Here is a 15,999-nt window from a genome sequence, read left to right as displayed (position 1 = left end):
CAGAGAGGCAGGCAGAGAGAGAGAGGAGGAAGCAGGCTCCCAGTTGAGCAGAGAGCTCGATGCGGGACTCGATCCCAGGACCCTGAAATCATGACCTGAGCCAAAGGCAGCGGCTTAACCCACTGAGCCACCCAGGCGCCCGACTCTCTTTGTTTTATAGATGGGAGGATTCAGGTCCAGGGAGGTTATGGAACTTGCTTGACATCACCCAGAGAGTAAGCATCAGACCCAGACTGGTGCCCCAGTTTAATATTCTTCCCCCTTCCGTACAGCTGACACATGTCTTTGTTGTCTGTTATAGCCTTACCTTTCATTTGATGCCCTTTGAAGGGTGTGTAACTCACTGTATCTTGGCAAGTTGTACTTGATGAAGCCAGGTGCTTGAAAATGCATTTTGATGAACTCTTTCAAGACTCAGATTTTAAGTCTGTTTACCAGGAAAACTACCAAGGACACTTAATAACGACATTTTCAGGAAAAGATGTTAAATTATAGCATGTAAGTTATTTTAAGGAAAAGGCTATTTTTCTTGTATGCTAGCTAATACCTTTATTTAAACTCCATATTTCTGTTATACTCTTGAAGGGGATACACCAACATTCTTTCTTCCAGAATTAAGTCTTTGAGACTTTGAGAGGAGTCTTTGAGAACAGAGGATAGAGAAGAGCTTCAGGGAACAGGAGCATGTAGGTATAGAAGTCAAAATGCCTGGCATGACAAGAAATGGGGCAGTTGCCTAGGGAGTGTTGAAGATATGGAGATATGGCAGGAGATCAATCTGAAAAATGTGGTATCCTTGGACCTCTAGGCGTCACAGTGGTTGGATTGATTCTGTGGGCATCTGGGAACCATTGCTGGATTTGAGGTGTTCCTGACTCAGTCTGCTGTCTTCAACAGGAGGCTTTCCCAAAGCTTCTTACTTCCAGACCAAGGCTTTGAGGCCTTGAGGTTGGGCACTGAGCCTGGTTTCTCTTGATGGCAGTCACTCGTTCACTAATGACTAGCACTGGGCCATCCCAGGAGTAGATCCCAAGTCTTCCCAGCATCTCTCTGATGGTTAACTGACTCCTGGGTTTTGTTGTCTGGCTGGAGCTCTGGATTTTTGAAGTTACTTGGCTGCCTGTTAAGTCAAAAGGAATGATTCATACGTGTTTATAAGCTGCGAGTTACTCATTAGCATTCAAGATAATACCTCACATTCATATGACACCAGAGTGCTTTCACATAAATTACCTCATTTGATGTGATCTTCAAGACAGGCCTGTGAGATAGGCAAGGACTATTAGGTCCAATTTATAGATGAGAAAACTAAGATTCAAAAGTTTAATTGATTTGCCCAGCATAAGGTAGCTAATAAATGCAGAGTGCTTGCCCAAACCCCAATTTACCACTTCTCTTTCAGAACTTTCTTCATGACCCACACGTCAGGAGTGGTTAGGGCAATAAGAGATGGGTCTATGAGCCTCAGAGAACCTCATGACTTCGTCTGTGACACAAGGAGGTTTGCCTCTGAGTAAAGCTGCCCAGCCCGGGTAAACTTGTCAGTAAATACTGGCAAGTATTAAGCTGATCTAGACAGCCTGAAGGAGTACTTTAAAATGTGTGTTCAAACTACCACAGTGCAGTTTTCATTTAAGCTAAGGCAGCATTCAAAATATGCTGCATCCAGGGATGGCTGGCTGGCTCAGTTCATAGAGCATGGGACTCTTGATCTTGGGGTCATAAGTTTGAGTCCCACTTTGGGTGCAGAGATTATTTAAAAGTAAATCTTAAACAAAAAGAGGTTTCTGGGTGGCCCAGTGGAGAGTCTGCTTCAAATTCTCTGTCTCTGCTCCTCCTGAGAGAAAGAGAAAGAGAGAGAGAGGGCAAGCTGGGAGAAGGGCAGAGGAAGGGGAGAGAATCTCAAGCAGGCTCTCTGCCAAGTGTGGAGCCTGACTTGGGCTTGATCCTGGGACTCTGAGATCATGATCTGAACCGCAACCAAGAGTCAGATGCTGAGCTTACCCAGGCACCCTGATAAATAAATCTTAAAAAACAGGGGCGCCTGGGTGGCTCAGTGGGTTAAGCCGCTGCCTTCTGCTCAGGTCATGATCTCAGGGTCCTGGGATCGAGTCCCGCATCGGGCTCTCTGCTCGGCAGGGAGCCTGCTTCCCTCGCTCTCTCTCTCTCTCTGCCTGCCTCTCCATCTACTTGTGATTTCTCTCTGTCAAATAAATAAATAAAATCTTTAAAAAAAAAATCTTAAAAAACAAAAACAAAAGTCTCCATCTCTATAGTTGCTTTCCCAGTTTTTGCTATTCCTGAGTACTGTTATCTAGTTATTATTATTTTCTTTAAATTGACTCACTTATTTCTAGTAAGATAAACTTGTTTTTATGCGGAAAAAAAGAAATGAATGAGATGTTGGAAATACCAAGGCCTAGAGAGAAGTTCTCACCCTGAAAAATGGCAGAGATGGGGCAGAGAGAACAGCTTTGGGGCTGGGGACCCAAGTCTCCAGGGGTTGAGGGTGACCGCAGGCAGTGGGGAAAAGTTTAGAGCAGCCAGATCCAAGATACCTGGCAGATGTGAGGGGGTAAGAGTCTACAGCATGAGGGAAGCAGGTGCGCAAAGATTTTGGAGTCTGAGCCTGACACAGGGATGCTTAGGGTAAGAATGGGAGGGAGTTGGTGGGGCTGTAGATGGGGCTCCAGGTGGGTGGCTGGTTTGGGGAAGTGGGCTGAGAAGAATGGCAAGGCAGGGGTTGAGGCCCAGGAGGGAGTGCTGGGAGGGCTAAAGAAACGGAGGAACCCATAGACAAGAGCCTGAGGGATGTAAGGAGCTGAAGAGTGACCACAGGGATGGTTCAAGAACCTAGATCCAAAGGTGGCATAAGGGCACCATTTTGGGAGAGAAGCAGATCAGGCCCTGTGCCCAGTCCCAGTTGTTCTAGGCTGTATAGGTCACTGAGTCTGGGTGATGGGCCATGGTTAGCAACCTGAGAAAGATATTGGCATGAGGTCTGAGTTCCCCCGGAATCATCTCAGTACCACTAGCTGGCTCACATTTGGGAGCATAGACCTGAGAGGGCTGGTGTTGGGGGCAGCTGGCACCCTGCTGGTAATGAGCCTTAGGAGCAGGGCAGTTTCTGTAGTGAGCAGGAACTTGGGGATTCCTCAGCAGTACTGTCGCAGGGTGGGCCACAGGCTGTCAGGAAGGAAAATGCCCAGTATGTCAGGCAGAGGAGACTTCTGCATAAGAGCCTGGGCTCTGTGGATTACTTCCTGCTTGTGATACAAGGCAGTCGCTTAACCTCTGGTGTTCCAGCTGGGGCAGGGATGAGGAGATGATGTCTGCCTCGCCGAGTCTTGGGGAGAAATTAAATCACTGCCTGGGCCATGATCACTGACTGTTCTCCTTCCTGCACCCAGACCTGATAATGGTCTTCTAGCTGATTCACCTGTATGGTTTGTTCTTTTAGTACCTGTTGTCATACAGAGTGGTTCTCTTATCTGTCTTCTGGATCTGAGTCTGGCCTCTGAGTCTGGCTTTTGAGAACTGGGCTTAATTACCTGTACCACTTACTTACCTGGTTCCAGGTTTTATTATAAGAAGGGACAGCAGCCTTTAAAAGAAAATAATGATCTCTTCTTTGTAGGGCACCTTTCTTTTAAGTTAATGATGACTATTTTACATTTATGGGACCCCTTAGTGCCTTGCTTTTTTTGAGTGAGTCAGGCTTTCATTACCCTCAAGAGGTGAAACTGGAGTCCGGTGGATTGTCAGAGGCCCTGCTGTGTCCCTGGCACAAAGCCCAGTGGAGATGGTGGGAGACCCACTTCCCAACCCACTCCCCTGCTCTGGGCTCAGGTTGCTACAAGTGGCAGAACCAGTTATGGAGCCTCTGGGAAAGGCTGGGTGGAGGGTAATTCATGATTCAATATTCCCCTCTGTGATGTGAGTTCTGGGGGATAACATTCAGTTCCCATTGTGGTTCTGACAGTCTACTCTAGTGATTTTTTTCCCCTTTTTCAGACTTCGTTTCTCAAGAGTCGGGGTTCGCAGGTGGAAGGGAAAATTGTGAAATAGTAGTACGGTGTCCCACGGTCAGGACAGCACTCACTTCTACTCCTCCATGGCCCTGAAGTAACTGAGAGAGTTGAGTTCTCTTCGTGTATTGGTTGAGAGCAAATGGATGTTTGGCCCTTTCATTCAATAGGTATTTATTGTGTGCCTACTGAGTGCCAGGTCCTGTTCAGTGCACTGTTCTAGGCCCCGGGGATAAACAAAACTCCCTGGCCCATAAAGCACGTTCCCTTTTCTGTAAGGGAAACCCTCACCCTTTCCTATTCCTGTGGGCTCTCATTTGTGGATAAATATAACAATTGTAAAATGAAAAAAATTTTTTAAGATTTTATTAATTTATTTAAAAGAAAGCATGCATGAGCAGGGGGAGAGGCAGAGGGAGAGGGACAAGCAGATACCCTGCTGATCATGGAGTCCAACGCAGGGCTGGATCCCAGGACCCTGAGATCATGACCTGAGCCAAAATCAGACATTTAACCAACCCAGCCGCCCAGGCACCCCTGAAAAAATAAGTGCTTTTAATTAATTTTTTTAATTTAAAAAATTATAAAATTATTTTAAAAGGACCAAAACAGGGGCGCCTGGGTGGCTCAGTGGGTTAATCCTCTGCCTTTGGCGCAGGTCATGATCTCAGGGTCCTGGGATCAAGCCCCGCATCGGGCTCTCTGCTCAGCAGGAAGCCTGCTTCCTCCTCTCTCTCTCTGCCTACTTGTGATCTCTGTCTGTCAAATAAATAAATAGAAATCTTTAAAAAAAAAAAAAAAAGGACCAAAACAGTTGGGGCACCTGCCTGGTTAATTCGGTATAGCATGCAACTCTCGATCTTAGGGTTGTGAGTTCGAGTTCCTCATGGGGTATAGAGATTACTTAAAAATTAAAAATCTTAAAAAAAAAGAAAAAAACAAAAGCACCAAAACAGTTTATCTGTTTTTCCAGACCAAACCAGAAAAGAAACAGTGGATTAGAAGAGGCACTTTGCCGGAAGTGCTGGCATTTGGCACCGACTAGTAGAGACTGACTAGGGAAGAGATGGGAAAACTATACAAAGAGTGGAGTGATCTTAATCATTGCCTCTTAGGGAAGCATAGGACAAGCCTGACTCTTTGCCTTCAGTGGTGCCTGAATGTGTTGCATTATTCAGTAGTTTATGTTCTGGATGATAATCTAGGGACATGGAAGTCAGACTAAACTCAAGGAGTGTCCTAGGATGGAGAAAGGGAGTGACGAGGCAATAGCTTCTTAGAAAGATGTCAGGAGAAAGACTACACTTGTGCAAATTGGAATTTAAAGTCCTCCTGGAGCTTCTGTTCATCTGAGATCTTTGTCTTTCTGGAATTGGGCCTTGGAGACAACCTGGTCTTCTGAAAAGCCATGGTCTGTGCAGGGGACGTTGGGTAGGAAGCCAGTCAACAGTCACCTGGCTCCTCCCCTCTGTGAAGTCTCAAGAAATGCAAATGAATGTTTCCAAGTGCTAGGGAGGCCAGGGACTTAGGGGCGACCCACAGGTAAAGAAAGAAAACCACAAGTGTTAAGTCAATCTCCAGTAGCCTTTGGCAATATCTTCTTCTTCTTTTTTTAAAAAAATATTTTATTTTATTTTCTTAGAGCGAGTGTGGGGCAGAAGAAGAGAGGGAGAGAGAAAATCCTAAGCAGGCTCCATGCCCAGCACTGTGCCCACCTGGGGGCTCCATCTCACCACCCTGAGATCATCACCTGAGCTGAAATCAAGAGTCAGAAGCTTAACTGTCTGAGCCACCCAGGCGCCCCTAAAGATTTATTTTTAAGTACTCTCTATACCCAGCATGGGGCTCAAACCCACAACCCTGAAATGAATAGTCACTCTCTCCACAGGCTGAGCCAGCCAGGTGCCCCAGCCTTTGACAACATCCTGAGGTGGCTTCATCTCTGCCTGAGTGATCCGGGACTTGCAGACTCAGTTTCGTGGAGGTTGGGTGGGATTAGAGTCCTAGCTTTACCCCATACCATTGCAAATAGGGTCTCTCTGTTTCTTCTGAAAGCCCTTCTTCCTTCCCAACTTTATCATAGTTAAGGAACATATTTGCATCTTTCTGCCCTGAATCCAGCCTCCTGAGCTGCTAACAAGGCAGGATTATTTCATAAACAATATTGACACCGGAAGCTTTTTCAAAGTCCTGCTTCAGGATAGTTGTGTTTATATGATGAGAAATTCTTTAGGCAGCAGTCACTTTGGAACACTGGGCAAAGCTGGGAATCCAGTTTGTAACACAAAACACCGAACTCCAGGCCAGCTGGTTCAAAGTCAAAACTGGCCTTCCAGGCTAAAACCCAGGAATGGGCCCTGCCCAGAGTAGGCTTAACAACTAAAAATAGTAATAACTAGTTAATCAGGACAGACACACTTGACCAGCATTCCTAGGCCAGCTGGGTTTTGGTTCATAGCTACTCTTAGAAGATCTCAGGCTACCTACTCTGCCCTCTACTCTTTGAATAAGACTATTTCAGAGCCTCCAGGGGCTAACCAAGGATTGTACTTTAGAACCACACCCCCAGCAGACTTGAAGCCAGCCCTCTCCATCTTGAGAATTCAAATTGGGCTGACCTAGCCCACCATGGACTCACATCCGTCCCTGGAATTGCTGTCAGCTTGGCATTATTATGGGCTGGTGTCACAGTTTACCTCCCTCCCAGAATTGGATAGGCAAGAGGTTTGGGACTTATATCGAGTGCTGAGTTTTTGGCAGGTACTTCATGTGGACTATTTTTTGTTTTGGGTTTTTTTTTAAATCCTCACAACTATCCTGTGTATAGGGATACTTTCCTCACACTGTTGATGAAGAAGCTAAGGCTGAGTGAGGTTCAGCAATTTGTCCAAAGTCATGCTAGTAGTATACAGAAGATTCAAAATTTAAGAATACATCTATTGGATTCCAGAACTTTCTCTCAGTGAACTATGCTGCTTTCTAGCTTAGAATAGTAGAAAGAAGCAGAACATCCCTGCTCTTTTTTTAAAATTTTTTATTATTTTTATTTTTAAAGATTTTATTTATTTATTTGACAGACAGAGATCACAAGTAGGGAGAGAGGCAGGCAGAGAGAGACAGGAGAAAGCAGGCTCCCTGCTGAGCAGAGAGCCCGATGTGGGGCTCCATCCCAGACCCTGGGACCACGACCTGAGCCGAAGATTTTAACCCACTGAGCCATGCAGGCGCCCCCCCCCCCGCTCTTTTTTAATTGAGATGTAATTGACATATAATATTACATTAACATAATGTCTTGATACATGTGTACATTGTAAGATGTACAACACAAATCTAGTTAACAACCATCAGCACACATAGTTACACATTTTTTTTTCTTACGTAAGAACTTTTAAGATCTCTTTAGCAAATTTCAGGTATACAATACAGTATTATTAAATACTGTCAGCACACTATACTTTATATCCCCATGACTTATTTATTTTATAACTGGAAATTTGCACCTTTTGAGCCCCTTAACCCATTTCACCCACCTCCCACCTCTGGCAACCACGGATCTGTTCTCTGAATTTATGAGTTTGTGTTTTGTGTTTGTTTTTAGATCCACACTTAAGGGAGATCACACAGTATTTGTCTGTCTGACTCATTTCACTCAGCATGATGTCCTCAAAGTCCATCCATGTTGTCATATTGGCAAACTTCCCTTATTTATGGCTGAATAATAGTCCTGTGTGTGTGTGTGTGTGTACACACCACATCTTCTTTTTCTGTCCATCAGGTTGTTTCTATGTCTTGGTTATTGTAAGTAATGCTGCAGTGTTTTTATGTCCTTTGGAGAAATACCCAAAAGCAGGATTGCTATATCATATGGTAGTTGTATTTTCAATTTTTTGAGTAACTTCCATACTGTTTTCCACAGGGACTACACCAATTTGCATTCACACTGACAGAGCATGAGGGTTCCCTTTCTCCACATCCACGCCAACACTTGTTATTTTTAGTCTTTTTGAGAACAGCCATTCTAACAGGTGTGAGGTGATATCTTATTGTGATTTTGATTGGCATTTCCTTGATGATAAGTGATGTTGAGCAGCCCTTGGCCATCAGTATGTCTTTTTTGGGAAAATGTTATTTAGGTCCTCTGCCCATTTTTAAAATAGATTGTTTTTGTCTTTTTGCTATTGAATTGTATGAGTTCTTTTTATATCTTGAATATTAACCCCTTGTCAGATATATGATTTGCCAGTATTTTCTCCCATTTGATAGGTTGCCTTTTCATTTTGTGGATGGTTTCCTTTGCAGAAGCTTTTTAGTCTGATGTAGTCCCATTGTTTATTTTTGCTTCTAGTGCTTTTGCTTTTGGTGTCAAATCCAATCATTGCCAACACTGATGTCAAGGCACTTACTACCTATGTTTTCTTCTAGGAGTTTTATGGTTTCAAGTCTTATATTCAGGTCTTTAATCCATTTTGAGTTGATTTTTGTGTATGGTGTAAGGTAGGGATCCAGTTTCATTCTTCTGTATGTGGCTATCCAGTGTTACCATTTATTGAAGAGACTATCTTTTCCCAATTATATATTCTAGGCTCCTCTGTCATAAACTAATTGACCATGGGTTTTATTTGTGGGCTCTCCACTCTTCTGTTCCATTGATCTACATGTCTGTTTTTATGCTAATACCATACTGTCTTGATTACTATAACTTCGTAATATAGTTTGAAATCAGGAAGTGTGATTCTTCCACCATTGTTCTTCTTTTCCAAGATTACTTTGACTATTTGGGGTCTTTTGTGGTTCCTACAAATTTTAGGATTAAAAAAAAAAATCTATTTCTATGAAAAATGTCATTGGAATTATGATAGGGATTGCACTGAATCTGCAGATTGCTTTGGGTGCTAAGGACATTTTAACAATATTAATTCTTCCAGTTCATAAACACAGAATATCTTTCCATTTATTTGTGTTATCTTCACTTTCTTTCATCAGTGTCTTATAGTTTTTAGCATATAATTCTTTCACCTCCTTGGTTAAATGTATTCCTGGGCATTTTTTTCTTTTTGATGCAGTTGTAAGTGGAACTGGTTTTTTAATTGTTCTTTCTTTAAAAAAAAAAAAAAGATTGAGAGAGAGCGCACAGGCAGAGGGCAGAGGGAGAGGGACAAACAGACTTCTTGTTGAGCAGGAGCCCAGTGTGGGACTTGATCCCAGGACTCTAGGATAATGACCTGAGCGGAAGGCAGATGCATAATTGACTGAGTCACCCAGGCACCCCCTTAATTTCTCCTTCTGAGAGTTCACTTTTAGTGTATAGAAGTGCATACATTTTTGTATATTGATTTTGTGTCCTGCAACTTTACTGAGTTCATTTATTCCAACAGGTTTTTGGTGGATCTTTAGGGTTTCTTGTTTCTTTCTTGCTTCTTTTATTTTTTTTTTTTTAAGGTTTTTAAAATTTATTTGACAGAGATCACAAGTAGGCAGAGAGGCAGGCAGAGAGAGAGGAGGAAGCAGGCTCCCCATCAAGCAGAGAGCCTGATGTGGGGCTCGATCCCAGGATCCTGGGACCCGAGCCAAAGGCAGAGGCTTTAACCCACTGAGCACCCAGGCACCCCTCCTTTTTTTTTTTTTTCCAAGATTTTATTTATTTGACGGAGAGAGAGACAGCCAGAGAGGGAAGCAAGCAGGGGGACTGGGAGAGGGAGAAGCAGGTTCCCCACAGAGCAGCCTGATTTGGAGCTTGATCCCAGGACCCCGGAATCATGACCTGAGGCAAAGGCAGATGCTTAACTGACTAAGCCACCCAGGAGCCCTGGGTTTCCTGTTTCTTAAAGTAGGTACTTATCACTATGATCCTCCTCCTCCTCCTTCTTCTTTTTCTTCTTCTTCTTCATCTGGGAGTTTTATTTTGCTTTTGTTTTTGAAAGGTAGTTTTGCAGGAGAGAAGATTTTTAGTTGACTTTTTGTGTTTTCTGTTCAGCACTTTGAATATATCATCCCACTGTTTCTGGACTCCTTTTTAATTTTTTTTACCTAATAAGACATCTGCTGTTAATCTTAATGGGTTTACCTTGTAAGTGATGATTTGCTGCTCTCGAGATTTTCTTTCTGATGTAGGCCCTCAGCATTTTTACTATGATGTGTCAGATATGGATCTCTTCCTATGTATAGTACTTGGAATTCTTTGATCTTCCTGGATGTATAGATTAACATTTTTAGAAATTTTTAGTCATGATTTCTTTGAGTATATTTTCTACTCCCTTTTTTGGCCTCATCTATGAGTCATATTATTACTTGTAGGTTGGTGTCTTTAAAGGTATCTCACATTTTTTGGACGCTGTTCATTTTATGTCATTCTTTTTTCTCTCTGTTCTTAGCATTGCATAATCTCTGTTTTCTTATTTTTTTTTAATTATCTGCAATGATTTTTTTTGTTAACATATAATGTGTTATTTGTTTCAGAGGTACAGGTCTCAGTTTGTTTTCTGACATTAAGAGTCTCTTATGGTTTGTCTCTCTCTCTGGTTTCATCTTGTTTCATCCCCCGCTTCTCCTATGATCCTCTGTCTTGTTTCTCAAATTCCTCACATCAGTGAGATCATATGATAATTGTCTTTCTCTGATTGACTTATTTTGCTAAGCATAATATCCTCTAGTTCCATTCACATTGTTGTAAATGACAGGATTTTTTGATGGCTCCTTAATATTCCATTGTGTGTGTGTGTGTCTGTGTGTGTGTGTGTACACTACATTTTCTTTAGCCATTCATCTGTTGATGGACATCTAGATGTGAGCTTCCCTCTTATAACTGCTTTTTCTGTATCCCATTAGTTTCGGTATATTGTATTTCCATTGTCATTTGTCTGAAGGTATTTTTTTATTTCTATTTTTTTTTAAAGATTTTATTTATTTATTTGACAGAGAGAGAGAGATCACAAGTAGGCAGAGAGGCAGGCAGAGAGAGAGAGAGGGAAGCAGGCTCTCTGCTCAGCAGGGAGCAGAGTGGGGCTCGATCCCAGGACCCTGAGATCATGACCTGAACGGAAGGCAGAGGCTTTAACTCCCTAAGCCACCCAGGCACCCCCCACCTTTTTAAAAGATTTTTATGTATTTATTTGTCTGAGAGAGAGAATACAAGCAGGAGTGGGAGATGGAGAAGCAGGCCCCACGCTGAGCAGGGAGCTGTATGTGGGGCTCAATCCAGTACCCTGGAATCATGACCTGAGCCAAAGGCAGACACTTAACAACTGAGCCACCCAGGCACTCCAAGGTTGATGCTTCCTTATTGTTTTTCTGTCTGGGTGATCTATCAATTGATGAAAGTGGGGTATTAAAGTCCCCTGCTGGGGCGCCTGGGTGGCTCAGTGGGTTAAGCCTGTGCCTTCAGCTCAGGTCATGATCCCAGGGTCCTGGGATCAAGCCCCGCATCGGGCTTTCTGCTCGGCGGGGGAGCCTGCTTCCCCCCCGCCCCGCTCTCTGCCTGCCTCTCTGCCTACTTGTGCTCTCTCTCTCTCTCTCTGTCAAATAAATAAATAAAATCTTAAAAAAAAAAAAGGCCCCTGCTATTATTTTATTTGTTTTACATATTCACATGCTCCTATGTTAGATATGTAATATTTAAAAATAGATCTTCTTGATGGATTATTATATAATGACTGTTGCCTCTTATTATAGTCTTTGTCTTAAAGTTTATATTGTCTAAGTATAGCTATCTCAGCTTTGTTTAGCTATCTCAGCTTTGTTTTTTGGTTGTGTGGAATATCTTTTTCCATCCCCCCCCTTTTTAAAAGATTTTATTTATTCATTTGAGAGAGAGACAGAGCATACAAGCAGGGGGGTGGCAGGCGGAGAGGCAGAGGGAGAGGGAGAAGCAGGCTCCCAGCTGAGCAGAGAGCTCAATTTGATATGGGGCTTGATCCCAGGACCCTGGGATTATGACCTGAGCCAAAGGCAGACACCTAACTGACTGAGCCACCCAGGTGCCCCAAATCACACATAACTTATGAATCACATTAATTTTCCTACGTTTTCATTATCATTCCTGAGTAACTTTATCATTCTTTAACCTTTGTTTTCTCCTGTTCTTGGCCCAGTGTGCATTTTTTACCTGTATGTATGTTCTCACTCCCCAGCATTTCTTCATCCCAGGTCTGTGCATTAAAACTTGTTTGTGTGAGGGTTGTCTGGCTGGCTCAGTCAGTAGAGCATATGACTCTAGATTTCGAGTCATGAGTTCAAGTCCCATGTTGGGTGTGGAGCCTACTTTAAAAAACAAAAATTGAAAAAAAAACCAACCCTGTTTGTATGAATTTATTCTTTTCCTATTCTTCTTCCATTACTCTTTTTTGGTTGCGGTTTCTTTGTTTAAGTTTTTTTTTTTTTTTTTAAGAGGCACCTGGGTGGCTCAGTCAGTTAAGTGTCTGCCTTTTGGTCCTGGGATCCAGTCCCACATTGGGCTCCCTGCTCTGCGGGGAGTCTGCTTCTCTCTCTGCCTCTGTCTCACTCTGTGTATCTCATGAATAAATAAATAAAATCTTTAAAAAAAAAAAGATTTTATTTTTAAGCAATTCGAGACCCAACATGGGTCTTGAACCTACAACTCAGAGATCAAGACCTGCATGCTTCACTGACTGACCCAGCCAGGTCCCCTGGTTGAATTTTTCTATTGCCCAATATAGCCTTTGATAAAAACACTTTTATTTCCATGCTTTATTGCAACCATGTCCCTCTTTTTTCATGTCCTTTCTTATTCTCAGTACCTTTCCCTCATTAAAGCAAAGCTTTTTTTTTTTTTAAAGATTTCCTTCTTTTTTTTTTTTAAGATTTTATTTATTTAGAGAGAGAGAATGAGAGAGAGAGAGAGCATAAGTGGAGGGTTAGAGGGAGAAGCAGACTCCCTGCACTTACACTGGGACTCCAGGATCATGACCTGAGCCAAGGGCAGTTGCTTAACCAGCTGAGCCACCCGGGTGCCCCAAATGCCTTTTTTTTTTTTTTAAGATTTTATTTATTTATTTATTTATTTATTTTAAAAGATTTTATTTATTTGACAGAGAGAGATCACAAGTAGGCAGAGACACAGGCAGAGAGAGAAAGAGGAGGAAGCAGGCTCCCTGCTGAGCAGAGAGCCCGATGAGGGACTCCAGGACCCCGAGATCATGACCCAAGCTGAAGGCAGCGGCTTAACCCAGTGAGCCACCCAGGCGCCCCTAAGATTTTATTTTTAACTCATCTTCACACCTAACATGGAGCTCAGACTCACAACCCAAAGATCAAGAGTCTCTACTCTACTGACTGAGCCAGCCAGGTGCCTCAAAAGCAAAACTCTTATATTTCTCCTAAGCTGGTCTGGCGCTCTAAGAGAAGTCAGGCTCTTTTACACCCTCTGTCTTGAATGTCCTTTCCAGCTCTCTGGTGGGAGAACTACTCACCTTTCAGAACCAGCTCGCTCTTACCCATCTGGGAGCCTATAGGGCTAAAGTTAGGCACTCCCTTCTCTGTGTTTTCATTCTTTTTAAATTATTATTATTTTATTTTATTTATTATATTTTATTTCATCATGATAAGTGTACGCTTTAATCCCCATCCCCTATTTTCCCTTTCCCCCACTCACCTCCCCCTGGTAACCATCAGTTTGTTCTTTATAGGTAAGAGTCTGTTTCTCGGTTTGTCTCTCTCTTTTTTTTCCTCCCCTTGTTTTTTTCTTTGCTTGTTTTATTTCTTAAGTACCACATATGAGTGAGATCAGATGGTATTTGTCTTCTCTGACTGACTTATTTTGCTCATCATTATACTCTCTGGTTCTGTCCACATTGTTCCAAATGGCAAAATATAGCTAAAAAAATATGTATCTATTGCACATCTACTTTATCCATTCATCAGTCAGTGGGCACTTGGGCTGCTTCCATAGTTTGGCTATTGTAAATAATGCTTCAGTAAACATTGGGGTGCATGTATCCCTTTGAATTAGTATTTTTGTATTGGGGGGGTAAATACACAGTAGTGAGATTTCTAGATCTAGGGTAATTCTATTTTTAAATTTTGGAGGAACTTCCATTGGCTACACCAATTTGTATTCTTACCAACAGTATATGAGGGTTCCTTTTTTTTTTTTTTTAAGATTTTATTTATTTATTTGACAGACAGAGATCACAAGTAGGCAGAGAGGCAGGCAGAGAGAGAGATGGAAGCAGGCTCTAGAGAGCCCGCTGCAGGGCTCGATCCCAGGACCCTGATATCATGACCTGAGCCAAAGGCAGGCGCCCCTGAAGGTTCCTTTTCAACTGCCTCCTTGCCCAATGCTTGTTTCTTGAAGTTTGTTTTTTTTTTTTAAAGATTTTATTTACTTATTTGACAGAAATCACAAGTAGATGGAGGGGCAGGCAGAGAGAGAGAGGAGGAAGCAGGCTCCCTGCTGAGCAGAGAGCCCTATGCGGGACGCGATCCCAGGACCCTGAGATCATGACCTGAGCCGAAGGCAGCGGCTTAACCCACTGAGCCACCCAGGCGCCCCTTGTTTTGTTTTCTTAAGTGAGCTCTATACCCAGTGTGGGATTGAACTCATGACTCTGAGATCAAGAGTTGCATGCTTGAGCAAGTGGGTGACTCAGTCTGCTTTAGGCTCAGGTCATGATTCTAGGGTCCTGGGATTGAGTGCCGGATCAGATTAGGTTCCCCGCTCTGCATGGAGTCTGCTTCTGCCTCTACCTCTACCCTCTGCTCATGCTCTCTCTCTCTCATGTGCTCTCCCTCTCTCTCTCAAATAAATAAATAAATAAATAAATAAATAAATAGAAACTTTAAAAAACAAACAAACAAAATGGAGTTGCATGCTCTATGGACTGAGCCGGCCAGGTACCCCTGTTTCTTGTGTTTTTTATTTTACACTTGATCTTAGCCAAAAGGCCGAGAAGCGATTTTTGTGTTTTTTATTTTAGTGATTCTGACAGGTGTGAGGTGGTGTCTCATTATAATTTTGATGTGTATTTCCCTGATGAGTGATGTTGGACATATCTCCAAAGAAGAAGAAAATGTGAAATGTGTCTTCTTTGGAGATATATCCATTCATTTCTTCTGCCCATTTTTAATTGGATTATTTGTTTTTTGGGTGTTGAGTCATGTAAGTTCTTTAGTATTTTGGATACTAATCTTTTACCAGATATGTCATTTGCAAATATCTTCTCCTATTCAGTAGATTGTCTTTTAGTTTTGTTGTTTCTTTTACTGTGAAGAAGCTTTTTATTTTTATAGTCACAATAGTTTATTTTTGCTTTTATTTCCCTTGCCTCAGGAGACATACCTTGAAAAATGCTGCTGCAGCTGATGTCAGAGAGATTATTGCCTGTGCTCTTGAAGGATTTTTATGGTTTCAGGTCTCACATTTAGGTCTTCAGTCCATTTTGAGTGTTTTAGGTATGGTGAATGAAAGTGCTCCAGTCTCACACATGTGGCCATTTGTTGAAAAGACTGTCTTTTTCCCATTGTGTATTTATCCCTTCTTTGTCAAAGATTAATTGACCAGGTAACTGGATTTATTTCTAGGTTTTCATTCTCATGGACCACTCTTTTTTTTTTTTTGTAAGATTTCATTTTTTTTTTTAATTATTCCTCTCCACGGAAATCTTTAGTAAAAGGCGAAAGATTTATGCGATCTGAAGAGAAACCAGAGTATAAGATTTTATTTTTTTTTTACAGAGAGAGACACAGTGAGAGAGGGAACAGAAGCAGAGGGAGTGGGAGAGGAAGAAGCAGGCTCCCCACTGAGTAGGGAGCCTAATGCCGGGCTCAATCCCAGAATCCTGGGATCACTACCCAAGCTGAAGCCAGATGCTTAACAGCTGAGCCACTCAGGTGCCTCTCATGGACCACTCTTATGGCATCACACAAAATAATGTCATTCATTGTTTTCATGACCATCCTCCTTGCTAAGCAGTGTCCTTCCTCTTCAATATCAGGGAAATACCTGATTTTTTCTATA

General features: G+C 42.5%; 1 protein-coding gene and 1 pseudogene across 2 annotated transcripts in view; one reads left to right on the top strand and one right to left on the bottom strand.

Moving 5' to 3' along the window:
- DNAJC17 (DnaJ heat shock protein family (Hsp40) member C17) overlaps window positions 1-15,999 on the top strand; it is a 36,770-nt gene that overhangs the window by 6,316 nt on the left and 14,455 nt on the right. The gene's annotated exons all lie outside the window — the stretch shown is intronic.
- LOC123388424 lies at window positions 15,601-15,692 on the bottom strand (annotated as a pseudogene).

This window comes from Mustela putorius, unplaced genomic scaffold (genome assembly GCF_011764305.1).
Source record: "Mustela putorius furo isolate JIRA1106 unplaced genomic scaffold, ASM1176430v1.1 tig00003898_pilon_pilon_pilon, whole genome shotgun sequence".
Lineage (NCBI taxonomy): Eukaryota > Metazoa > Chordata > Mammalia > Carnivora > Mustelidae > Mustela > Mustela putorius.
Note: the sequence above shows the minus strand (reverse complement) of the source record. Positions and strands in the feature narration are given on the sequence as shown.